Source organism: Nyctereutes procyonoides, unplaced genomic scaffold, assembly GCF_905146905.1.
Source record: "Nyctereutes procyonoides isolate TBG_1078 unplaced genomic scaffold, NYPRO_anot_genome, whole genome shotgun sequence".
In the NCBI taxonomy this organism is placed as follows: domain Eukaryota; kingdom Metazoa; phylum Chordata; class Mammalia; order Carnivora; family Canidae; genus Nyctereutes; species Nyctereutes procyonoides.
Window position 1 is genome coordinate 34,003,399 of NW_026575140.1, and position 25,786 is coordinate 34,029,184.

General features: G+C 48.6%; 1 pseudogene; it reads right to left on the reverse strand.

The window, feature by feature from the left end:
• Positions 1 to 14,504: 14,504 nt before the first annotated feature.
• LOC129496867 (phosphate carrier protein, mitochondrial-like) overlaps positions 14,505 to 25,786 on the reverse strand; it is a 34,843-nt pseudogene continuing 23,561 nt past the window's right edge.

The window sequence follows — 25,786 nt, forward strand, 5'->3', positions numbered from 1 at the left end:
GTAATTTTAATTTTCTTCTTTTTTGTTTTTCATACTTTTTATAGCATGGTGGATTACTTACAGAGTGAAAACATTTCTAATGACTTTTATTTATTCAACAAATATTTTTCGAGTGCCTACAATGTGCCAAGCACTGTTCTAGATTTAAAATGAATGAATAAGACAAAGATCCCTGCCTCTGACTTACCTGAGCAGGAGAATAGTGCAGAATAGACACAGTAAGTAAGTAAATGATGCAGCTGTTAGAAGGTGCTAACAGAAAAAGGAGAGCAGGTGAGGGAGATTGGGTGTGCTGCGTTGTGTGGGGGCCCAGGCCGGGGTGGGGGCGGGGGCACAGGTTGCAGCATTGAAGAGGTTAGTGGGTGCTCCAGGCTGAGGGAAGACCCAAGGTGAAGGCCCTGATGTGGGAGCGTGCCTGGAGATCACCAGGAGCAGACAGGAGGCCAGTGAGGTGGGAGCAGAATGAGCAAGGAGCAGGCAAAGAGGAACCAGAGAGGGATCAGGACCAGGTCAGGTGGGGCCCCTGTAAGGACTTTGGCTTTTGCTCAATTGAGCTGGGAACTCAGAGGGGTTCTGAGCTCAGGGGGACTGTGATCAAATGTGGATTTGATCAGGCTCGTTCCTGACACTAATCTGAGAAGAGACTGCTGGGGACAGAGAGACCCATGGGCAGCTACCATGAATATCTGGGCCCAAGTGGTGGGGGCTCAGCCCGGAGAGAGACACTGGAATCTGAAGGAGTCACGGATCTGACCAACTGGATGTGTCTGACAAAGCCAGAGTCTTCCAGGATGACCCCAGTAGCCTGGGCAACTGGAAGGAAAGGCTGTCCCTGCAGATATGGATCAGGAGAAGAGGAAGGAGATGAGTACATTTAAAAATAACACATGGCTCAGAGAAAGAGAAGTGTTTAATGTGCAATCTCTCGGGGGAAAGGGACCAGGGCAGGACCAGGCCCGGGCACATGCGATCCTGGGGCCAGCCCTGCCTGGTGAGACATGGGGAGGCCGCTGGCCCCCAGGGGGGAAGCAGTTCAGGGCTGGACCACTCTGGGACTCCATGGGACCCCTTCCCCTGCATAGGCATCCTTCCATTCCAATAAGAGTGAGGCTGACTGTTCTAGAAGACCAGAGTCCCTCTAATACTATTTCCATGCAGGTAGAACTTCCCACTACAGATTTCCTGCCAACTGGTCCCTCTGCCTGTGCCATCATACCTCTGGGGACAGGAGGAGGGGGCCACCTGCCTTGGTTGGACTGGCAAGAAGTCACCCCCCTCTGATGTTCTTGCTCCCACTCTCTCTCCATCCCTGTAGGCACACCCTCCCTCCCTGCCCCCCCACCCACCCCCGCCAAGCTTCTTGGAGATGGTGCCCAGGTAAAGGCCTCTCCTGCCCTTGACTAGAAGCCCCTTTGTAGCCCAGTCTGGAGAAGTTTGGGAGAATGCAGTGCTGTGGGGATGAGGCCTAACTCAATCTTCTGCTATTAACTTGTGGCTTAACCTGCACCTTCCAAATTCGGCCTTTCACTGCTCACCACCCTTCCATTCTCATCTCACCTGTCCATTCACATTTCCAAGACCCACCCCCACCTCAGAGCAGATCTAAATACTGGCATGGCCATCTCCCAGCCTCGTAGCTGGGACATGCTTCCTGCCCTCTCTGGGTATCAGTTTCTGCCCCTGTAAAATGGGGATACTGATCTGGATCTACCTAGGAATGGTGGTTGGGAGCATCACATGACACTTGATGAAACACCCTGCAGGTATCTGGAAACAGCTGGCACTTGAGGGTGACATTTCCTTCCCCTGCAATCCTCCCCAGCTTCCTCTGTAGCATCCCAGAACCCCTGTGCTGGCCCTTCCCCCGCAGAGGGAGGCCCCCAGCACCCCCCGATGCTCCTCATCAAACCTGCCCTCAGCGAAGATGGAAGATGATCGGCAGGGTGTACAGAGCGCCCTAGCTGGGGAGCCACCAGCTGCTGCTTTGCTGCTTCTCCCCGAACATTCTATTCGGGGGCATACGAAGTGCGGCCCTCTGAGAAGGAGCAGGAGGGAAGCAAAAAAGACTTAGGATAAAGCAACTTGAGTCTCATGGTGGAACCCTAGGCAGCAGTCCACAGGTGAGGGGGGAGCGTTAACTGAATCGGATTGCTGGTAAGGAAGGGCCTTGGTTAACTGTAGAATACTGTACAAATGCAAGCGTTGCTGTGATTGTCATGACTTCTGCTTTTTGATCCTTAGAATTATGCAGTGAAATGGGAGAAGCCATTGCTTCTAAAGAGGAGGAAACTGCAGCCCGGGGAACTAGCAGCAGGCAGCTAGCGCTGCTCCCTTCAGGGCACCTCACCCACCTCCACCTGTGTCTTTGTTCGGGGCTGCCTCAAGGAGCGCCCCCCACTCCTGCCCCCGCTGATGGGCTCGGCCCTGGGCCAGGGCCGGGGAATAGCAGCCAGCTGCTGCTGTGGGCTCTCCGTGCCAGGCGGCCCCAACCCTGCCTGCTTGGAATAAAGATTGCACCTTCCGAATGTCACTCGTCACAAGACAGTGGCTCCCTCCGGACTGCCTCCTGCCTGAGTTCATGAAAAGCAATTTACTGTGTGTCAAGTGACCGCAGGAGTTACAAGGAAGGCCCCGCCTTGCGCCGCCTTGGGCATCTTGCTGAGCCGGTGGGCTGCCAAGCAGGGCGACTCGCAGCCTTTGATTAAAGTTGGGAAGGAATGGTGCCCACAGGCCCAGCTGCGATGAGACCCAGAGGCCCCATACAGCTCTGTAGATTTGAAGGGGCCCAGAACCTCACCCCACTCCCGCTTGCTTGCTGGCAGGATCCTCCCCTATATGCCTCAGTGGAACTGCAAAGCAGGCCTCCTGACTTCTTCCAGAGCTGTCCCTGCCCTCCATGGAGACCCCTGCTCTGCCCAGCTTGCAGGGGGAGTGGGGTGGACAGGCTTGGCTGCAGTGGGCCTAAGTGCTAAGGTAAGGATTTTGGACTGGATGGGGCAGAGCAGGGTGAGAGGTGGGCCTGAATCTGTGTAGTCCTGCTGACGAGTTTGGGAAGAGTTTAGGGAAATTCTCTAATGTGGGTGAGTGACGGGTTACTGAGGGAAGCAGGAAATGTCACCTTTGAGAGGAATGTCAGGAAGAGCAAACTTGGGCCTTCTGGAATCCCTGCTTTGATGTTCTCTTGCCCAAAATAGAGCCTATTCAGATATTGTACCACCTGGCCCTTCACCTGTGCATTTATCTACCTATCCATCCACAAAACTAACCATCCACTTGTCCATCCATCCATCCATCCATCCATCCAACCTGTGTCCAGTCATGGACTCTGTGAATCTAAGCCTGGACGCATCTCAGTTGGCCTCAGGGAGCAGGTCCATCATCTTGTGTCTGGACAATAACCATGATAATAAATGTCATGCTTAAAGTCTTAACTGGGTACCATGAACTCTACCAAGTGTCAGATGCATGTTCTCAGCATGGACACAACCCCACGTGTCCAAAAACTCCATAAGGTAGATGTCATTAGCCCATTTACAAATAAGGATACTGAGGCTGAGAGAGATTAAATGTCCCCTACAAACTCCCACCATTTGTAAGTGTTGGGATTAATATTCCAGTTCAATTCCACATGACCCGAAAGCTTATGCTCCCAACTCATTTTTATCTCTAAAATGTGATGGGGCTTTGGAGAAAGGAGTTTGGATATGGGCACATGCACATGTGGTTGATGTTAATTTACAAACCAGATGTCAAGTGCCCCCTCCACCAGACTCATTCTCGTGTTTAGTCCCCGCAGCAGGGTCACAGGGTGGGGAAACTCCCATGGGAACCATGCCAAATATTGAGAAAGGCTCAACATATTGAGAAAGACTCGAGTGAAGAGGTTCTTCAAGAGGCCGGGTTTGGTGTTTTCGGGGTTGGAGAGAGCAGACACCGCAGATTAAAAATGACAGCGAGGAGTGTAAATGATCAAGCATGGCTGCTTGAGTCTATGCACTTTGTCCATAATTCTTGCTCCATTCCGGTGTGATCAGAAATGAAATACATCCAAGCTGTGCCTGTTACCGTGTGTGCGCCTGGCGTCTTCCGGCTTATCTATCCTCCATAATCCACTTGGCAATTTACGAGCCCGCCAAAAAGCCACCTTGCCACGCCTCCTGGATTTCTACAGTCGGGGATCATCTCTCCCCTCTGCTTGCCAGGAGGCAGGGAATGGAGGAAGCTGAGAGTTCGCCAGTCAGGGCAGGGAGGCAGATTGGAACAGCACCTAGTAAACCCTGGTACAACCCCTATGCAGTCTATTCTCTGGGTACTAAAAGCAAGGAGTCGGGAGATTAACTTGTTAAATGACCTTCAGTGCCCTTGAGCCTGAGTCTAAATTTATTCCCCAACCCAGGACTGGACTTGATAACACACAGGCCAACTCCCATTGCCCAGTATGACTGCTTGGATCAGAGTGCAGAAGTTGATTCAGAGGTGCCCTAGGTTCATGGGGGAAGCCTGTTTGATCAGGAGTGTCTGCCGTGGTCATGAGCTGGGAGAAGGGAGACTACATCTGCCACGTATTTACCATCCCTCATAGATGCCTGTAAGGGCCTTCCCTTACCTCTAACACGGGGACCTCTGTCGTGCGTCTCTGTAGAAGGAAGCTGATAACAGTTCTCTATTTGTAAATTTGAAGGTTAGACCTGGAGAACTAAAGTGTTCTTCTGAGCTCCTGTGGCATTTTGCACATGTTATTAGCTGGCACATATCATGTGCTGGGCTGGGAATTTTGAGGGCTAGCATCTGATTTATCCCTGGGTTCCTGGAATTCAGTACAAAGTTTAGTACAGAGTGGGTACCAGTGGATGTTGGATACATGGATGGATACATGAATGAATATATGGAAAAATGAATAAATGAATTCCAACCTCGCAGAGTATTAGTGGAGATTAACTCCATGTTGCTAAAGGTCATGGGAATGGGGAAGGGAAATGAAATGTGCCAGATAAGATGTCCAGAGTGTTCAGGGCAGCGAGTAGGAGGAACAAGGACACAGGCCAGAATGTGGAGGGAGTGTGCGTGGGTCTGCATCCTCTCTGGGAGATAGCTGGCCTGAGCACCAAAAGAGGGACACGGAGCAGGTGGGCTGCCTCCATCAGAGGGCAACGGGGATGGGACATAAGCACTGGTGACTTGGGTTTTGTTTAGCAAAATATGATTGCCCTTTTCGCTTTCTCTGATGATGTATGTAATACATGCTCCTGGTAAAAATATTTATGTAGATAAAGTGAACAGGAAAAATAAAAAATCACTGCAAATCTCACCACTGCAAGGTAACCACTGGTAAGATTTAGGTGAACCTTTTTCAGACATATGTGCACCTAAATACATATGCATATGCATATATTAATTAAATATGAATACAAAGCTGTGAAAACAAGATCCTACTTTCCATGCTGTGCCATAACCTAATTTTGTCACTCAACAGCATGTGAAAACATATTCATCTGTGTCATCATTTTATTTTATTTTATTTTATTTTATTTTATTTTATTTTATTTTTTTTTTTTATTTATGATAGTCACACACACAGAGAGAGAGAGGCAGAGACACAGGCAGAGGGAGAAGCAGGCTCCATGCACCGGGAGCCCGATGTGGGATTCGATCCCGGGTCTCCAGGATCGCGCCCCGGGCCAAAGGCAGGCGCCAAACCGCTGCGCCACCCAGGGATCCCCCTGTGTCATCATTTTAAAGGTGAAAAAATTTCAGCTCAGAGATGTGAGGCCATTCACGCACATGTCCACCCTCTGGATTCTCTCCCCTCCTTCCTTCCTTCCTTCCTTCCTTCCTTCCTTCCTTCCTTCCTTCCTTCCTTCCTTCCTTCCTTCCCTCTTACCTCTGTACCCAAAAGCAGTCTCAGTGGAATGCTTACTACTGCTGAGCTGATATGCATGAGTCTCTTTTCTCCTGAAGAGCCCAAAGCCTTAACTGAGAGTGCAATAGTGCATCCCCACAATGTTGGAGTTGGCAGATGTGATGCAAGCAGGAGCTTGAAGTGTGCTTTGCCATGGGCTTGAGTGACCCTACACCTGCTTGGAGAGAACGTACCCTGGCTGGTCTGATGTCCCAGGCCAAGGATGAGACATGTACAGGAAGGCCCCTGCAACCAACCATGGACTGGTGAGGGCAGAAGAAATGCTTATTATCTTGCAACATTGGGATGTTGAGGTTGCTCGTTCTGTGGCAGTTGTTGGCGGGTGCATCCGCGATGCACTGCTAAGTCACAGAAGATCTCGGGGTCTAAGTTCCCTCACCTGAAAACAGAGATAGGAATAACCTACCATAGGGCTGTTGTATGAGTCACATGGGCTCCTAGCTACACAGCGGTAGTGAGTGCTCAATTAATATTAGCCATTAATTAACATATGACCTTACAGTGGTGTTTTTCAAATCTCACAACCCACTAATGGGCCATGAAATCAACTTAGTGCGTCACCACTAGCAGTTTCTTTGGATAGAATAGAATAGAAAATCATCACAATACTTGGCAATGAGAAAGGGTAAATATTGTTTTGCAGGACTGTTGTTCCAAGTGTTTATATAAAACAAATTTCTTTCTGTGGGTCACAGTCAAAAGGATTGAAAAGCCGCTGCCTGAGCATGGTAAGGCTGTTCCCTTCCCTGGCAGCTGGCTTTTGCTGGTGAGGCAGGAGGGGATACCGCATGCTCTGCTACACAACGTGTGCCCCCCGCCAGCCTCCCCGCCAGGCCAGCCTGCCTGTTGCCTCGGGGCCAGGCAGAGCCAGCACCAGGTGTGGATGAAAGAAACCAGGAGGCTGCCCCAGGCTGGCCTCCTAACTGGCTTTTTCTCAGCAACTTGAAGGGGTTCACCAGGCAGGTTAACGAGGACACCCCAGACTCCAAGTTCCCCAACTGCCCTCTTCCCCGGTCCTCCCCTAGCATTTAGGTAGAGTCCAGAAGGAGCAGAACTAGGAGTCCTGGGCACAGAGCCCAGCTCTGCTCGTTGCTAACATAGGAAACTAAATGGGGATTATTTTCCTCCTGATAAAATGAAGCCATGTGGTTCTTACCTCAAAGGGGCGTGGAGGTACTGAGACAAGTAGTACTATCCTCATTTTTTAACAAATATTTAGTGAGCTCCTCCGGAGTTGGGGAGATTGGATACATCTGGCAAACAGTAAGCACATAATAAGTGGCAACCCCTTAGTGTCTTTATTATTGTGTTGTTCCCTGCCGTCTCTAGTTTTCACTTCATTCATTCATTCAGTCATTTATTTGCTGATTTGACAAACATTTATTGAGTGCAGAATGTTGGGGCTGCCGAGATGACCCAGGTGTGGCCCTGCCTTTCTGCAGAGGCTGGCTCTTAGATGTCTGACCTACCTCATCGTCAAGGGTTAGAGCTCAGAGTCTTAGCTGGATGATCAGAGTCTGAATCCCGACTCCTCTACTCACCAGCTATGTAACCTTGGGCAAGTTCCTACCCAAGTCTGGGCCTCCTCCATAAAGTGGGGCCAATGGTAATACTCATGAGGTAGATGGTGGGTTAAGTAAGTGTCCACGTAGATTGGCCACAGGAAGCACATAGCAAGGGGCTGGTGGCTGTTACTACTGCTCTCAAAGTTCAGGTGTGTGACCAGGAAGACACCCAGGAGACTCTTCTAGCCTAGCGGCGGCAATGCACTTCATCTCAAGTGCCTGAAGTGCTGTGTTGAAAAGGTTTTGGAGACCAAATCTGGGCTCAATATATAAACCCTTGAGCAATTAGAGATGTGGGCATAGGCAGGAGAGGGGGAAATGCGGGTGCAAGGTTCGCATACTTGCTACTCCTGATCTGGCCTGACTTCTGATCTTACAGATAGGGAACCAAGCCCCAGAGAGAGGAAGGGACACAGCCTGGGTCCAAGCTGGCATTTGGGCCAGGACTTCTGACTCAGTCTAGGGCTCCTGCTGACTTTCCTTCTGCCCCTGGGGCAGGAGCGCGGAGCAGCCAGCCAGCCTTCTCTAGGGTGCTGCCGTAGTATCTCCCTCCACAGCGCTCTGCTGGGGTCCAGGAGCTTGCAGGAGGCCTAATTGGGCTTGGGAACATTTCAGGCGAAACACAGGCCTGTGGAGAGCATTCGCTTGAATGGCACTTTTTGCGATGATGAATGTGCTTGTTTGGATTTGAATGAGGCCGAATCAGCAGATACGGTACTGCGCTAGAAACCGAAGGGGTGGGGACTCTCCTTTTTTCCCTTGAAAAAGCATGATTTTTTTATATTGCAATTAAACAGCCCTTTGGGCTGATTTTGCTTCTCTGCTGCTGACATTGAAAAATGCCAAACAAAGATAGCAGCTCTGCTCTCCTTGAGATGTGACTCCAGGGATGAGGAAGCAGCCGCCACCGTTTCTCAGGAAAAAGGGTTGAGCGATGCTGACACCATCCTGAGAAACATGGCTTCCGGCCTGTATGGTGACAGCTCCTGGACATCGAGGGGACCTAACCCTACTGTCCCCATAAAGGACCACCAGCCCATGCTCCAAGTTACCCACTTTACCCCCAAACCCAAGAACAACCTGGCTCCCTACGTGGCAGCGCAAGGTTTTGAGGGCTGCACCTAGCAGACAGTCTTCACTGGGAGTCCTCTCAGTCCAGTGAGACCTCCCTTTGAGGATTGGCCAGTGTCTGAAACACCTTCCTCGTGTGGCGGAATCTCAAGACAGTCGAGATACAGGGCCATGCCTCCCATTCTGGAAACCCAGGCAGAACAGATAGTCTCCCCTCCTCTCCCTGAAAGGTGGGACATGGACTTAGTTCAAAGCTCTGCTGGTACCTTGGCTCCTGAAGGAGGGACACGAAGCAGGAAGACCAACAGAGATAGCAGCAAGAGAGGCAACTGTGGTTTTTGGGAGTGTGGGCTCCAGGGCTAGCCGGCCAGATTGCAATCCTGCTCTCCCATGTCCTGGGTGTTGATCTTGGGCAACTTGCGTTGCCTCACCAAACTTTAGTTTCCTCATCTATAAAATGAATTATGCAAGTCAAGCATTTGGCCCGTGCCTGGGTCCGGAGAGGGCTCGGTGAGGTCAGCTCTGACTGTAAAATATCCTCTCAATGAGCTCCTTCCCTGCCCACACTGCTCCAGCCCATTTTTGTTGTCCTTCACCAGCAACCCTGAAGGGTACGTGCCACAATTAATCTACAGAATGGTTTAGAGGAAAGCCTCAGAATCAATGTGTAGGCAGGGCGGCCTTGGACTAAAAGTGTAATATCCGTTATGTGTCTGATCCCCCATGTGCCTCCCCGGACCCCACCCCCCAGGGGGACAAAGCACCTTCTGTTGTCCACTCTGTAAGTTTGTGTAGATTGATACATGAGATGAGACATGAAGGCACCAGTGGGTCATCTTTCAGCATGGCATGACAGGATCCTCAGCAGGCCTCTGTTTGAATACCCTTTCATTTACTTCCCTGTTTCTTTTCCTGTTTCCTTTACTTTCTCTGGACATATTATCCCTTACCCCCTGGGCTTGGTTTCCTCATCAGTAAAGTTGAAAGAATGACACCCTGAGAATTCCAAAAGAGAACGTACCGCACTGGGAGTGTTGGTCAGCCAGACAATTGACAAACTTCACTGAAGAACTTTCTGATTCTTTTAGAGCTCAGGGCAGGAGAAGGGCTCTGGGGCCTGGGGGCAGGGTGTGGGTATGGGGGCAGGAGAGACTTGCACTGCTTAGGTCACTCGTAGTCAGGATTCCTTGGGGGCTCAGAACTTCTCAGGCTATCCAGTCCCCTAAGCTCCGCTGGCTTCTCGTGGGGGAGAAGGGTAGATGGGAATTGGGTGCTGTGGGGAGGCTTCTATTAGCTGAACAAATCATAGTAGTTCAAAGTAATGTTTTTGGAGTTAGACTGTCCAAGAATACCACCAACTCGCTGTGTGGCCTTGAGGAAGTTAATTCACTTCTCTGAGCTGTAATTTCCCAATCTGCCCCTCACAGGGTTTTTGTGAGGAGTAAACACTTAGCACTGAGTCTTGATAAATGGTAGTAATTAAGTATTACCTTGCTGTTGAGTTTATCTTATCAACCCCTTCATAACGTGCTCCCTTTATCTTCTCCCCAAGATCTCCACAAGCACCAGAGGAAACAAAGCACCAGCTAACAACAGGCCTTGGCCTGCTCTGGGCTCCTGGAGAGGTATTCTTGGGGTTCACTAGTATCTGGAGCAAACCACAGCCCAGCTCGGGTGCCAAAGAAGTTGCCTGGTGCAGACAGTGAGAGCTCCCCAAGTGGGAGCTCTAGTTATTATTATTTTGGGCACAGGGCCTCATTCAGAAAGTAGATGAGTTTAATTACAGGAAAATTGTGAATAATGTGATCCTTTCATTCCTGTAACTGTGACTTCCAGACACCTGCTCCATTCAGGAAAAAAAAAAAAGGTTTAAATTGAAAAACGCTTCTTCTGCAGTCCTTAATCACCACCTCATTGAAGTTCGTGGCACAAAATGTGTTCTGTTAGGAAGTGCGTCAAAGTGATGGGCAAAGTCTGAGGAGGAAAGCAGAGCCCCTGCTGTGGGAAGGGTCACACCTCTTTCGACTTGGGGGTGGCGGGCTGGGGATTATCCAGACTTGGGGACAGGATCAATGAAACTTGGCCATGCCCTGGATAGATTTTGCATCCCTCACAGTGACATCTGTGGAACGTTTATAATCCCATGAAAATGCTTATGTTAAAATGCTGAGTAAGAAAAACAGAGAATTCTGGCTACCTAAAAGCAGTTCTCACATAAAAGAACTTTGTGTCCATTCAAGACAGAATAGCAAGGACCAGATTTACCCTTCCACCTGAAACACTAGACAAACACTGGACAGAAGAGCTGAAACAATGGATTTCGGACATCGAACAACAGGCAGTACAGGACCTTGGATCCCTGCCCTGAGGAGAGAGCCTTGATTACCTCAGCTTCCCACCTGGAGAGCGTGCTCAGGCTGTGATACACTTAGGGGAATCCCGGTGGAGCCTGGTCCCCTTGAGTTGAGGAGACAAAGTCCAGGCGCCATGATACTAGGGCCCACTGGCACCAGAGAAGAGAAGCCAGGAAAGAAAGCTCTGGAGGTCTGCTTTGCTTATGCCTTCCGCTGAGAACTCACCATGGCATGTGGTGTGCAGACAACCCAAGGCTATGGAAAGAGCCACCCACGTGGAGCAGGGGACACGATGTCCCTCATACACAACAGGGAATCATTTGTGTTCTCCACCAGCCTTAGTTGCAAAATTCTTAATGGTCCAGCAGTATATAAAAAAAAGGATAACATCATGACTAAGTGGAGTCGACCCTAGGAAAGTAAGGAGAGTTTAAGATATCAACAGACTAAAAAAGAAAAACATATCATCATTTTTTTTTAATTTTTATTTATTTATGATAGTCACACAGAGAGAGAGAGGCAGAGACACAGGCAGAGTGAGAAGCAGGCTCCATGCACCGGGAGCCCGATGTGGGACTCGATCCCGGGTCTCCAGGATCGCGCCCTGGGCCAAAGGCAGGCGCCAAACCGCTGCGCCACCCAGGGATCCCACATATCATCATTTTAATACAAGAAAAATGTCTTGACAATACCTAGTCTCCATTCATGCTCTCAGCAAACAAAGGACAGAAGGGAATTTTCTCAACCTGGTATGAAAGGCATCACAAAAAACCTTCAGCTAATATATGTAACAGTAAAAGTCTGAGTGATTTCTAAGAAAGCTGAATACCTTCTAAGACCAGGAGCAAGACAAAGATGTCCTCCTTATCACTTCTGTTCACTATTATCCTGGAGGGGCTAGCCAGTACAATAAGGAAAGAAAAAAGAAATAAAATGCTGACAGATTGGAAAGGAAGAAGTAAAACTTTTTTATTCACGGATGACATGATCGCTTATGTAGAAAATCTTACATCTCCTACAAAAAAGCTACCTGAGGGCAGCCCGGATGGCTCAGCGGTTTGGCGCCGCCTTCAGCCCAGGGCGTGATCCTGGAGACCCAGGATCGAGTCCCACGTTGGGTTCCCTGCATGGAGCCTGCTTCTCCCCCTGCTTGTGTCTCTGCCTCTCTCTCTCTCTCGTGAATAAATAAATAAAATCTTAAAAAAAAAAAGCTACCAGAAATAACAAGGGAGCTTAACAAGTTTGCAGGATACAAGGCCAATGTAGAGGAATCAACTAACTGTATTTCTACATACTAGAAATAAACATTTGGAAATTGATATTTTAAAAGAAATATCATACTATAATTTCAAAAAATTAACTACTTAAGGACAAATTTGTCAAAAGATACTCAAGATCCAAACAATGAAACAATACTGAGAAAAATGAAAAGCTGAATAAATGGAGAAATCAACTGTGTTCACGGATCAGAAGACTGTATTGTTCAGAAGTCAGTTCTCAAAAAAAAAAAAAAAAAAAAAAAAAAGAAGTCAGTTCTCCCCGGGGCACCTGGGTGGCAGAGTCAGTTAAGCATCAGACTCTTGGTTTCGGCTTGGGTCCTGATCTCTGCGTCATGGGATGGAACCACACATTGGGCTCCACACTCACTGGGGAGACTGCTTAGGATTCTCTCTGCCCCTCCCCCTGCCACTCCCTCTCTTTCTCTCTTAAATAAATAAATAAATTAATTAATTAATTAAAAAGTTCTCCCCAAAATGATGTACAGATTCAAGGCAATTCCAATAAAAACCCAGCAGGCTTTGTTTGTTAGTGTGTGGAAATTCACAAGGTGATTCCAAAATGTTTATATAAAACCAAAGAATCTAGAACAGCCAAAAGACTTTTGAAAGAGAAGAACAAACTTTTTGTTTGTTTTTGTTTTTATTTATTGATTGATGAGAGACACAGAGAGAGAGAGGCAGAGACACAGGCAGAGAGAGAACCAGGCTCCATGCAGGGAGCCCGACGTGGGACTGGATCCCGGGACTCCAGGATCAAGCCCCTGGCTGAAGGCAGCGCTAAACCGCTGAGCCACTGGGGCTGCCCCGATAAGAACAAACTTAAAGGTTGTATACTACTGGTTTCAAGACTTATTGAAAGCTGCAATGATTAAGACAGTGTAGTATTGGCATAAAAATAGATAAATCAATGAAACAGAATAGAAAGTCCAGAAAAAGGCTCATGCATAGATGGCCAATTGATTTTCAACAAAATGAAAAAAATGGATGGATGCTCTTTTCCACAAATAGTGCTGGAGCAATTATAAGACCAAAATGACAAAGAAAACAAAACAAAACAACAACAAAATAAATAAACAAGCAAAACTTTGGCTCTTATCTCATGCCATATAAAAAAATCAACTTGAAAGGATCATAAACCTAAATATAAGAGATAAACTATAAAGCTTCTAGGAGAAAACATAGGAAAAAATCTTCATGACTTCGGTTTTTGCAAAGATTTCTTAAACTAAAAATTACAAAAGAAAAAATATCAATAAATTGGACTTCATCAAAATCATAAAGGTTTATTCTTTGAAGGAATCTGTTAAGAAAATGAAAAAGCAAGCCACAGACTGGGAGAGAATATTTGCAAACACATCCAACATAGTGATGGTCAATGCATAACTTTGTGAATATACTAAAAGCCACTGAATTATACATTATTTTATTTTATTTTTTTGAATTATACATTTTTAAGGACAAACTTTATGGTATGTGAATTATATTTCAGTGAAGCTGTGAAGAAAACAACATATATCCAACAAAAGGCTTGCATCTAGAATATATAAAGAGCTCTCGCCACTCAATAAGATGATAAAAATTCAATTTCAAAAGTTGAGCAGATTTGAAGAGACACAGCACCAAAGAAGATATAGAAAGGGCATAGGAGTACATGCAAATGTTCTCCAGGTCATCAGTTAATAGACATATGCAAATTAAAACCACAAGGTAACATTACAACGACCACAACGGCTTCGATTTCAGTTCTGTCATGTTGGTTCACAGGCAGTGCAGTCAGTTTGGCTCTCCAACTCCCGGCGGTTTAAAAGACACTGTTTGCCCTATCACCTGTTCTCCACCCACAGCTTCCATCTCAGCACCCCAAATAACTGCATTGGGGCTGGACAGTGCCTAGAGCCTAGGCAACCTTGGTAGAAGAAAGCAGCAGCCCCTGCAGTCCTGGGATGGATGAGGGTGAGGCTGGTTCTGGCTCCCACCTGTTGTGTCATCAGGGGAGCGTGGGGGTAGAGGAGGAAGGGTAAAGAATGAAGGCGAGCCAGTCAGATTCAAAGGTCTGAGGTCAGACAGGGATTGAGGAAGAGCAAAGTGGGCAGAAGAATTTAGCAAGAGCATCAAAGGGATTGGGTGAGTAATTGAATGTGGTGCTGGGGTCAGAGGACAAAGAGGAGAGTGAAGATGAGCCAGGGGCCAGGGGCATGCTATTCACCAAGGCTGAGAGTACAAGGAGGGGGACAGGGTACATGGACAGACCAGTTTCCACGTGGCAAATGTGCGGTTTGGGGGCCCATAGGCAGCCAGGCACCTGTCCCACGGGCTACTGGCCATCGGGGTCTGAGTAGGCCCCCATGGTGGTCAGCAGAGGAAGATGTCTGGAGAGGGACAAGTTGCCAGGGAGTTAGGAGAGGACAGAGGAGCCAGAGCCAGGCACTGAGAGGCACCTACATTAAGGGAAGACCAAGTTCCTGCAAAGGAAAATGAAAGCAAGTGGCCTGTTTCCCTGCCAGCTCCCTCCTGGCTGTGACTTGAGATGACATAAGGGAGAGAGGGAGGTGGGGGAGGACTCTGGCCCTGGATTTGGAGGAGACAGGCCCTCTTGGAGGTGCCAAAGTGCCCATCCCAAGCAACAAGCCAACCTGATGTCCTAACGGCCCAATCTGATTTTTTTGGGGTAAGAAGTTGGACCAAATTTGTATCTGTAGTCCACCAGCCTTGCTGCTTCTCCTTCTGTCATTCACTCATTCATCTAGCGCAGTCACCAAGCTCCTGATCCTGACACCAGGTGCAGGTCAGTACTGAGGATACCCTGTCCTCCTATCCTCTCTCCCCCGCAGCATCTCTACTCTCAAGGCCTCCAAATGCTCTGCTCTGCTGACCTACCGCGGTGCCTCCTCAGATCCCCATGGCCAGCAGCCCATTTGGCTGCCCAAGGGCACCTGAGCAACATATTTGCAAAGTGGAAGCTGGTGGCTTTCACGTACCCCTCCTCCTCATACTCTCTGCCTCCGCGAATGATGTCAAAGTTTCAGGAACAGTCAACATAACACCAAAGAATCACCAAAGTAGTAGTCTGTAAAAAATTATTGTGCACACATCAGAAAAGACAGCTTGCAAACTGCGAGCACTCAAACCAAAACATGGATGGAATGAGGCTCAGGGCTACGTAGTTGTAAAACAGCTTATCTTAGTGAGAAAGCCATGACTGCTTATTTTTCACAGTGATTGGTTATAATATTATAATTTTTTTAAATGATAGGAAATTGGTCAGTGGTTACTTCATATCATCCTTGGAAAACAAGTTTTGCTTATAATTTCCACAGTCATAAGCAAGAAATGACCCAGGTCAAGTCAGCCTTGCAAAATAAACTAAATAAAGCTTTGCTTATATGACTAAACTGGTTTTGTCCATTCAGGAAAATTTCAAGGCTGGTCTCCATTTGGTTTTGATAGTAACAATAGCAGGACCCCGCCCCCAGGCTCCTCTTCATTCCTCTCTCCCTCTCCCAGAAAATCCATTCATTTCGGGAGTCCCACAGATGATGTCTATTAAGTTCTTCTTAAATCTGTCTACTTCTCTCTCTTCCTAGTACCTGTCCAAGTTCAGGTCCTCCTATCTGATTGATTCCCTCTCATTCTCCATCTCACTTCCTTTGGCCTTAAATTTCTCTAATGTAAGAGACTTCTACTTGCAAGTGACATAAACCTAAGTCAAATTGGCTTAAACAAAAAATGGAATTTTTTTTAACTAAAAATTTCATGGTGGCTTCAGGCATGGTTGGATCCAGGAGATCAAATGATGTCACTAGGACCTGGTCTCTCTGCCTTTTTCTTAATTCTCCCCCTCACTCACCATAAGTTGGGTTGACCTCACTTTCTCCACATCAAGGCTAGCAGAAAGAGAGGTTTCTTTCATCCCTACAGATCTAACCAAAGTCTTAGGGTTGGGTTTCATTGACTATGACTGGGTTGCATACCCATTCCTAAAGTGATCACTGGGGCACAGGTGTGTGCAATTTTCTGATTGGGCATGTCTGGGTCACATGCTTACTTCTGAGGTTGGGCATGGAGATAGCAGCACCACCTAAACTACAAGGACTGGGCAGCCCAGGTGGCTCAGCAGTTTAGTGCCGCCTTCAGGCCAGGGCCTGATCCTGGAGACCCAGGATCAAGTCCCACATCAGGCTCCCTGCATGGAGCCTGCTTCTCTCTCTGCCCCTCTCTCTCTGTCTCTCATGAATAAATAAATAAGAATCTTTAAACCACAAGGGCTACAAGTAAGAAAGGAAGATTCCAAAAATCTATGTCTCTGTTCAGGTGGGTAGGATGGACATGAAACTGGTCAAAAGAAACTGTCAAAAAAAAAAAAAAAAGAAAGAAAGAAAGAAAGAAAAACTGTTTCCTCTACTTTAGACAGGAAAACACTAGCAGAGAACAGGAAGGTTTGTGATAAGGTTTGCTGAGCAAAAGCAGGGTTAATTATAGTCCTTCATGCAAAACATTTTCTATTCTGTCCAATTAGCAGGCTGCACAAGTGCCATCACATGTGTGGGATTAACCGTATTGTACGTAGGACTTAATTACAGCACCACACTCTGCTTGCTTGAGGCTTATCTGCGCAGCACCCTGCATGCTCCTGAGCAAGGCTGTCTGCTCTCACCCTACAAGGACTAATTTCCTCCAGCCCCGAAGGGCAGTTCTGGGCCACCCTTGGAACTGAAGTCAGGATAAACCTGACCCAAACCCTTGGCCTTGGGTCAGAGCCAAGCTTGCCTGGGGTGGGTGTTGTGGGAGAAGGGTCCCAAGATTCTGACACTCCTCCTGCCATTCAGATCCCTGAGAGAGGGCCTGATGAGGGGACCGGTTGAGTGGGCTTCGAGAAACAGCCCTGGTGAATGCTAGTCGGGGCCCCCCCTGGGCACCTTTTCTCCCCAGCCTTTACTTGAAATTATCTGTCCACCTTCCTTGATAAATGGGACAGGCTCATCGTCTGGAAAAACTTCTCCTGGTGAGAAGGGCTTGCTCCTCAGGGCTGGGCCTGATGGAGAGTGTCAGGAGCAGAAGGGCTTGTCTGAACATGATTTACTGAAGACATGTCACCTTCGAGGCTTTGAGAAGAAGAAGGAGAGCAGGGACACCGGTCTTAAGGGTGTGAAGGACAGGATTTCTGGGCGATCTTTGTGGGCCCGTGCAAAGAACTCGTCGGTCCTGGGGCGCCCCCTGCTGGTCATGGCCCCAAATGGCATTTAGGTGAGCTCAGGGCTCCACAGCAGGGTCAGAGGTTCAGAGGTTGGGTGCAGCCCTGCTCCGCGTGTCAGGCCGAGGCCTTCCACGTGGGCCTGGCACTCCTCCTGGGCGCAGGCAGGTGGCACCCCACGGGGACGCTCAGGCTCTGCTGCCTCTGATGACACCCAACCGCCGAACACAGAAATGTGTGCAGGACCTTTTCTCCCGTGTCTTCAGCAGAGAGTGAAGAGAAATGCACCCAGCTCTGGGGTGGGCCTGCCACAGAGCGACTGGGAGTCTGGGAAAGTCTCTTCGCGTGTGCCCCCCAACCCCCCACTCCCCACCTCCCTCGTGAGATGGGGTTCAAGCGCTTGCTGAGGTGGGTCGTCAGAGCTGCACCGAGTCGGCAGACTGCTTCTGTGTCTGTTCCCTCAGTGTCCTGGGGGAGCCAGCTGTGTCTTCAGCGTGTTGGCTGGGGCTCATCTAAATGTCCTGCCACGTGGACCTTCCTACAGGGAAAATCTGATGACGATGCTCTCCTCCGGACAGTTCAAAGTCCAGGCGCTGGACCAAAAGGTCCCTGATCAGCTGCCGTTTTCTTCATTCTCCAGCAAGGACCAGTTGCTGCTGCTCCCCAAATGCCCTCCCCGACCCCAGGCTGCCTCTTGCTTGTCCCGGTTCCTCATGCTCCCCTGGCACCAGCTCGGTGCTCCCACCCATTTCTCAGCCTAGCCCAGTGAGCACCACTTCTGCCAGGAAGCCTTTCTGGCCTCCCAGCAAGACAGGTGGCTCCTTGGGGTTCTGAGGTCAAGGGGATCCGTCTGCCTTGCCCTGCCTGTCTGCGCCCAGCTCCACCTCCCTGGCTGAGTGGGAGCACCTCCAGGGAAGGGTCCTGTCCTGGCACCAGCTCGGGGACTTGGCACCCAGGAGGGGGCTCAGTGGGGTCAGGGGAAAGGATGTGGGCAGTCCCTGGGAACCAGCCAGGGCAGCAGCTGCCAGGGAGCATCTGCTGGGTGGGGTCAGGGACCTGCCATCCCTGTCGTCTGTGAGAGCTGTGGTCAGAGGTGCACCTTGCGGTGGAGCTGTCTCTGCAGTCCCTCCTCCACTCCAAGTGTGAGTGCCCATGGGTCCTGGGCCTGGCGAGGGCTTCCCACAGGCCTGCTCCTCCTCAGAGAGCTCAGGGAGGAACCCCTCCCAGGTGATCGTGAAGACAGGGATGGGGGCAGCCACAGCCACCCTCGCCCTTCCTCCCTTTCCTTTCTTTCCTTCCTTTTTCAGTGATCGTCAGGGTGTTGTATTAAGGGATCATTCACATATAATAAAATTTACCTATTTAACACAGTTTGAGAAGTTTTGACAAACAGAGCATTTCCCTTGTCCCCAGAAGTTCCCCAGGGACCCTTTGCCATCAATGCCTCCCCACCGCCAGCCCTGGTCCATCTATACTTTCTATCACTGTAGGTTTTTTTTTTTCTTTCTAAGATTTCATTTATTTATTCATGAGGGACACACACACACACACAGAGAGAGAGAGAGAGAGAGAGAGAGAGAGAGAGGCAGAGACACGGGCAGAGGGAGAAGCAGGCTCCATGCAGGGAGCCCGATGTGGGACTCGATCCCGGGTCTCCAGGGTCACACCCGGGGCTGAAGGCAGGTGCTAAACTGCTGAGCCACCCAGAGGGATCCCCTATACTTTCTATCACTGTAGCTTTACCTTTTCTAGAATCTCAGAGAAACACAATCATACAGTATGTGGGCTGAGATTGGCTTCTTTCACTTATTCTTTTTGAGATTCAGCAATGTTGCTTCACGTGTGGGTCGTCCACTCCTTATCGCTGAGTAGTATTCCACAGGAAGGATGTACCACAGTTGTTTTGACCCCCAGCTGAGGGACCAGCTCCTCTCTCAAGAAGAGAACAACCAAAGGTCCTAAAGAACTGTGTAGATGATGTGGTTTCAGGATAAAAGAGGTGGTAGGGACCCCTTCCAGAGGGGACCATCAAGATAGGCCCCTCCCAAAGACTCTCTAACAGGGTCATTGTCTCCATTCCCAGCAGGGCTGTGGAAATGATTTTTTCCTGGCTGCACTCCCAGATCTGATCAAAAGCCTTCCCCAACGAAAGTCTTTTGAGCAGGGCATTCATTTAATTTTCTCTGTGTGGATGTTCTTTTTTCAATGGGCAGGTGTTAAAGGTCTTTAAAATGCGGCATCCACTCTCCTGGATGATGCCTGCCTCTCCTGGGGTGTCAGGAGGACCCCTGTTTGTCCAAATGGGTGGCAACTGCAAGGCTCTCTTTCCTTCCCCTGACTGGGCAGCCGAGGCAAGAAAGCCCCCTTATCCTCAGCCTGAAGCCTGGCCCTGTGGGAGTCAGGTCCCTGTGGAAGAGACAAAGGAACAGGATCGGAGAGATGGAGAGACCTGGAGCCCCTGCTCTGGCCAGCTGTGCCCTCAGCAAGAGCCTCTTGGGGTCTGAGTAAGCGGGGACTCATGGTTCTTAGGGAGTTGTGGGCAAGTCCCAGCTTGTCCTCGCTGGGGGGCCCTGGCTAAGCTGTAGCCCTTGTACCAAATCTTGTACACTTGACTGTGTTAACAGATTTCTTAAACATGGGATCTTCTTTGATCTTTTTTTAGTGTTCTTTGATGTTTTGGCACCTGTATATCTTCTGTGAGACCATCTCCACCATCTAGAGAGAACATACCCCTTGCCCTTTTGTTTCCTCTTGCCCCTTGGAAATCACTCCCTCCTGACCTCTCCCCAGTACCCCCTTCCCCAGGCAGACAGGGTCTGCTTTCTATCACTCTAAATTAATTGGCACTTTCTAGAGTTTTATATGTACCCTAGTTTTGTCTGGCTTATTTCACTCAGAATAATGATTTTGAGATTTATCCATGGTGTGATGTGCATCAGTGGTTCATTTCTTGGAATCTTCTTTGAATTCCTGTGATAAGCCGTACTTGGTCATGGCCTATTTTTAATACTCTGCTAGATTTGTTTTGCTAATAGTTCCCTTGGGACTTAAGCATCTGTATTCCTTGTTGAGGGCAATGAACCAAGATTTGGATCCAGAATAGACCAACCAGATAGACAGGGGCAGTCTAGAAAAACATCTGGTTTAGAAGCTTCAGGGTGCTAACAAGGAAAATTTAGAAAAAGCTGGGATTGCATGATCCTGTTTCTATGTACAAACCCCACATGCGGCCCACAGAGGGCTCCTATTAACAAGGGACCAGCAATTGTCTCCTCCACCAGGCACAGAGTGGACTCATGTTGAATTAACTGACCCGTCTCAGTTTGGGGCTTCCTTAGAAGGAAACAACCAGTCTTTTTTTTTTTTAACTTTATTAATTCCAGAAAGAATGCAGAAGGGTGAAAAGCCAAACAATTATTATAAAACACTAGAAAAAAGCAGCCCCAAGCCATGACATACTGGAAAGGAAAGCCTTTGCTTGCTCACCGGGACAAAGCAGAGATTCAGGATTTTTATAATATCTGAGAAACATTCTTGCTGGTCATCATGTCTGAGAAAAAAATGATGTCTTCTGGGCAGGTACCTAAACAAGGTGGGACGCCAAGAGGAGAGTGGGGACAGGGGAGAAAGAGGCAGAGCAGAGCCAAAAACAGGGCAGAGCCGGGGGTGGCGGGGGGGGGGAGGGAAAAAAAGAGATAAAGAGAGGCAGAGAGGGGGAGAAAAGGGACCAGGAAGAGAGAAAGATGTTTGTCACTTAAAAAAAGTATTAAATAAAGGAAACCAGTTAGCTCCCTTTCTGAAACTTTCAGCAAAATAATGATAACTGAGGAGCTCTAAGGCCAGGAGAGGACAGGGGCATAAGGAGAAGAGGTCTCTTGAGGAATGGATTTTGTCCCCCCAAACGGTACATTCAAGGCCTAACTCCCAATACCTGTGAATGTAACCTAATTTAGGATATAGAGTTTCGCAGGTGTAACCAAGTTAAGGGTAGTCATACTAGGTCAGGGTGCACCTGTAAGGCGAGGGGTCCAGACGCAGACAGGCCCAGAGAGGACAGCGCCCTGTGAAGGGGAGACAGAGACCGAGAGAAGGCGGTTCGAGCTGAGGAATGCCAAGCCTTGCCAGGAAACACCAGAGCTGGGGGAAGTAAAGAAGAACCTCCCCTTGAGCCATTGCAGAGATGCTAGGGCTCTGTCGATACCTTGGTTTCAAACTCCTAGCCTCCAGAGCTGGGAGATTATTAAGGTTATTTTAAGGCACTCAGTCTGTGGTATTTGTTACAGTGGCCCTAGAAAACCCTAATACAGGTCCCTATGAAAATAAAGCTCCAGGCACATCCTGTCATGGGGCTGAACTGTGTCTGCTCAAAGTTCCCGTGTGGAAGCCCTAGTCCGAAGTACCTCTGGATGCAACTGCATTCAGAGATAAGGCCTTTAAAGAAGTGATTAAATGAAAATGAGGAGATTAGGGTGATCCCTACTACACCTTATAGGAGGATATTTGGACATAGGCAGTGGGAAGACAATGTGAAGACAAAAGGAGAAAAGGACCATCTACAAGCCAAGGAGAGGAGCCTCAGGAGACATGAACCCTGCTGACACCTGGATCTCGGACTTCTAGTCTCTAGAACTATGAGAAAATAAATTTCTTTTTTTAAGAACTTATTTATTCATTTGAGAGAGACAGAGATAGCTACAGAGATAGCGACAGAGAGCACCAGTGAGGAGGAGAGCGAGAAACAGGCTCCCTGCTCCCAGCAGGGAGCCCGATGCGGCTCAATCTTAGGACCCTGGGGATCATGACCTGAGCTGAAGGCAGACTCTTAACTGACTGAGCCACCCAAGTGCCCTGAGAAAATAAATTTCTGTTGTTTAAGCCATGTGACCTGTGGTACCTTGTTCTGGGCTTGAGCAAACGACCACACCCCGCCAAGCCCCAACATTCAGAAGCCCTGCCGGCTGGGAGGGCTGCTGGAGCTTTCCGGGTCTGCTTCTCAGGGCTGGCCTCAATGACTGCTGTGAGCTGGCTCAGGCTGGGGTGCAGGAGTCAGCACATGGCGCTGTGGGCTCACCTGGCACCTGCCCAGCCGGCTGGGAGCACAGAGTCATCTAGCCCCCAAGGACCAGCCCAAAGTGCACCTCCGAACAGCCTGCTTTACCAGGCCACTCTTGTGCCAGCTGCTTGGTAGCCCTTGGCCTGAGCCCTTTCTCCCTGACCTGGAGCTTCCCACACGTGGCCCTAGAGCCCATTCCCACCAACGCCCCACCAGCCGCCAGCGTGGAGTGAAGGGCAAGATGATAGTGGTGACAAACTGGGGTTTCTTCACCTCGGTAAATGGTTCTTATACTTCAGTTTCGTACCTAACCTTTCATTTTCTGCCAGGTCCGGGAATCCAGCTTTCAGAGCTGCCTGCTATTGAGTGGACTCAAATTCCTGAGGAGAATGTCAGAGCAGAAGGATCTGGCCTCCTGGCATTTTTTAAATTTTTGTGTTGTTTTGGGGGCACGTGGGTGGCTCAGTGGTGGAGCATCTACCTGCGGCTCAGGTCGTAATCCTGGAGTCCTGGGATCAAGTTCCGCTTTGGGCTCTCCACAGGAAGCCTGCTTCTCCCTCTGCCTGTGTCTCTGCCTCTCTCTGTGTGTCTCTTATGAATAAATAAATAACGTCTTTATAAAATTGTTTTTTGTTTTGTTTTGAACAGACGAGGAAACCAATGCCCAGAGAAGGAAAGGGATTTGCCCTACGTCACACAGCTCTTTGAGGGTGAATCCAGAACACCAGGCTCCTAAGGCCAGCCAAGCCCACAACATGCTCAACACAAGTACCCCAAGAATTCCCATATAATACAATTAGGTCACTTTTCTTTTCCTGCCTCACACTCATAGTAAGATTTGGGGTTGGCTACAGAGGGTTTTGGTTTTTTTTTTTTTTTCCAATTTTAAAAGCACTTCAGCAGCTTATTTATTACAGCAAAATCCAGTTCATGTCACTGTTAATAAAACTGTGATTTAACAAATGGCTTTTATTACAAAAATAAATTCCAGTAATAACTGCTCAACCAGACACTTTGCAATTAAAAATAAAACTGTGTAGTAACGAGAAATGCAATTCACAATAAACTAAGTTGTCCCCTCTCCCTGCCCGCCCTCCACCCGCCTGGGTTCCACAATAGTGCTTCTCAATTTCAAACCATTCGGTGCCATTAGACGTTTAGTACTGCACTGTTCTCCAAATAAGTAAACAATTTCATATTTTTAGCTTGGGACCCATTCCCTAACAGATCATCACAATCCTCTCAGTCAATAACAGCTCTAACCAGCGACACCCACCCTCACAACCAGTTTGTCAAAGGCAGTAACCTGACTGCCTGCAGGGCCACTTGAGTGAGTCCCTTTGCTTAATGCAATCCCGGAATTTGATCTCATCACTGCTTACAATGAAAGCTCAATGTGAGAACCCCAACGAGGTAGTCTGCTTGGGCTGCCATTACAAAATACCACAGCCTAGGGGCTTAAACAACAGATCAAATACTTATTTTCTCACGGTTCTGGAGACTGGAAGTTCAAGATCAGGGTTGAGTTCTGGGGAGCTCACTCTTCCTGGCTTGTAGAGGACACCTTCTCACTCTGTCCTCATATGGCACAGAGAAAGAGGAAGCAAGCCCTCTGCTGTTGGTTCTTATAAGGACACTGGTTCCATCAGGGGGCCCCATCCTCTTTGTTTCATCTAAACCTAATTACATCCCAAAGGCCCTATCTCCAAATCCCATCACATTGGGAGGGAGAGTTCCCATGTATGGAGAGGGGGCCACAATTCAGTCCATAGCACCCACCTACTAAAATAGCTGGCTGGTTGTTTGCACAGTGCTCATGTGCAAATTTGCACTTGGAATCGTATCAGTGGGGATACTTTTTCCCCTTGCATGGCTCCCATGCAAAAACTTTTCTTCCCCCAAGCAATTTCCCCTTTGGTCTGCTGGCAAGACAACTGCAAAGGAATGGACTATGTTTGAATCCCATGGGTTAAAAGCAAATGGAAGGGTTAATTGCTGTTCACAGCTATGGAACTGCTCGGTTTAGCTGCAGAGGCTCTGAACTAGTGGTAGTAGGAGACCCCAGGGATCTCCGATAATTTCCCCTTGATTATTGTTGTATTAATTCTTCACTCCTCCAACCTTTCTGTAGTTTATGGGTGAAACAGCTCTTAAAGAAGAGAACAAATTAGGTAAATGCTTTTGATCATAAGTGCAGATAATACATATACCACAGACTCTTTTGTGGGGTTTTTCTATACATATTGACACTGGTAAGCAGCTAATCTTTGCTTCTGCAGCATGTACATAAATATTATCCAAGATGACTGGCATATGGTCCTGTTATGAGTCTTTTAAGAAAATCTCCAACTGAATCCAATATTTCCCATGTGGCACCTGATACACTGTGGGCGTGGGATATTTATAGAACAGTAATAATGATATTTGAAAACACTGTGATGTCTAAAGCCTCCAATTTCATCTAGAAGGCTGCATTTTGCAGACATAAGCTCCTGCCAGCCATTCATGGTGATTGCTGGGATGCTGAGCATTGTTGAAACTCCCAAAGTGGCTGTTTTGGGCATTATTAGCTCTGACCCCTTTAGAAGGAAAGTCACCTTCTCACATGGATGGAAACGCATGCAGGTAAGGACTTGCTGACTTACTTGGCCTTCCAATGCTGGTCTTTTGCCTTTCAATAGAATTCAGTTCCTAAAAATCACAATAAGGCCTCGGGCTAAAATAAAGCCCATTTGGAGAGTAACTTCCACTTTCGCATGTCTGCTACATGCAGATCCTCTACCAGTCCCTTATTTGCATCCTCTCTTTTCATTTTTTATCAGAACCTTAGGAGGCAGGCATTATCATCTTCATTTTACACATGGGAAAACTAAGGCTCAGAGAGGTTGTCCAGAGTCCAGAGTCCAAAGTCCCTGGACTAGTTAGTGGTCAAGTCAGCTTTGGAAGCTGGGGCTGTCAGGCTGCGTAGCCCCATTCTTGTCATTGGAGTCGAGAGGAGTAGAAGATGAAGTTGGAGACAGAAGCGGCTTGGGATCCAGGCTGGACAGAAAGGTGGGGTTGAGGGGCTGTAACCTGACCCTAGAGACTGGGTCTTGCCCCAGGGGGTGGTGATGCTAAGCAGTTGGGTCTGAAAGGGTGGCCAGGAGTTGGCCAGCTGACTCCTAGGGGCTGGGGGGGGGGACCTGCTCAGAGAAGTCCCAGGGAGGAAGGGGGCGTAGAAAGAGAGGACACCAGAGCACAGGGGCCACAGGTGTTGGCAAATTTGGGGGTAGGCCCCACCCAGAAGGCCAGGGTACCCCTGAGGGTCATGGCCGGGGAGAGTTTCTGACCTGGCCTGCTAACCTACTGGATG